We start from the raw sequence: 1,730 nt of genomic DNA on the forward strand, positions 1-1,730 counted from the left end.
AATTAGCTAGCTTTAAATCAATATGTCAAAAACCGGGTAGATCTTTCGATAGTCAATTCAAAATCCAACGTTAAATAGTGTTAATGTTGTTTAACGTTTTAACGTTGTTTAACAATTATTTATTAAGCGTTATATGATTCAGTCGGAAACTGTGCAGTGGAATGCTATAAAATCGACACTGTCAGTGCAATATAGATTACCAAAGGGAAAAGACAATATGGACATCCGACTCAACTTGACGTGAGAATTAACTTTATTTGTGCTCAAATCAATAAGCGGAATAGTGCGTCATGATTGTGTGGAGATTCTCCGAAGTGGCGTATGTGTAAACTAAATGCGATGATCATGAATCAATCGCAATGTAATCTTAAACGTGTGTGTTCGCTAGTAACTGTGCCAAAAAAAAAAAGAGAAAAAAAGAAAAGAATAGCAAATTTTAAGACCCGTAAGAGTATACGTTTGTCTTGGAGGATTATAAAAGGGACCAACATCTATGATATCCTTCTATTTTTTTGTAATGGAATAAATTGAGTAATCTTGGCCCCCTTCTGATATAACTTGTGTCGTAAAAAAGATATGTTATTTTCGAAAATGCACTAGTTTTACCTTGCCTTATAATAAGCAAGAAAGATAACAGAGATCAAAATAGGAACATCATTTAAAATTTCAACATCACTTTAAAATACTCTATTTATAATTAATGATATATTCATATCGGATATTCCAAGATAAAATACTTTCACAGTTCTAAAACTCTTAAAGTATTTTAAAAAGGACAAACTGTAAATACCCTTACGGGACTGCAATCAAAGTGTTCAGTGCCCCAAACCCTTTCTCTAGTACCTGCGCTCATGTGCAATGAAAATATATCTGCTCGAAAAAGCGATTTAAAATAAGAATGCTACATTTTATTTGTAACATACGTAAACATGTATTGAAACGTACCGATATTTTCATGCCACCGAGTATATACGTATAAATATGTAGATAAGGCAAGGGTGAGGAAACGGTTTCCTTCCAAAGTCTTGCTATCCGATTGGTTTCGTAACTCGGATATCTTGATGTGTCAATCAATAAAAAATACTTTACCGATTAAGCAATAATCAGCATTGTGCAAATAAGAATGATATAATATATAAAGAACTATATATATTCTATTCATTTTTGTTTTATTACATTGAGCATCCATCCCACAGTCCTTCAATAAAAGACGATTAATGTGATAAATGTTCACTGGTACAAGAATTTTTCATTCTTATATACCAAAGTCAGAAAATATTTAACTAATTAAGTATAATACAAAAAGGTATTACTCTGTAAATGCATTATACTCCGTTACAATTATATTTACATTTTCTTATATCTTATATAAATCAGCATACTTTGAATCAAGAGAGAGATTGTATCTCGAATGTCAAATTAATCTAACTAAATAGATCTTAATAACTGGTAAACGTGCAATGTCCCGAAAAATTATGTTTTTCGATATTGATTATGCTCTAATTTTTGGAATTAAAAAACTTTTCAAGACACATTGTCGTCTTAAATTTCGGTAATTTGACGTTTCGAAATATTACATGTCTCTCTCTATTTACATACGTCAACATATGTTTAATACTTACATCAAATTATATATATTTAATACTTACATTAAAACTTACATAAAAATTATAACTTAACTTTAACTTTTTCAGAATAAGTGAACTTACAGCAAATATTAATATAAATTG

Source organism: Trachymyrmex septentrionalis, unplaced genomic scaffold, assembly GCF_001594115.1.
Source record: "Trachymyrmex septentrionalis isolate Tsep2-gDNA-1 unplaced genomic scaffold, Tsep1.0 scaffold13, whole genome shotgun sequence".
Classification (NCBI taxonomy): Eukaryota; Metazoa; Arthropoda; class Insecta; order Hymenoptera; family Formicidae; genus Trachymyrmex; species Trachymyrmex septentrionalis.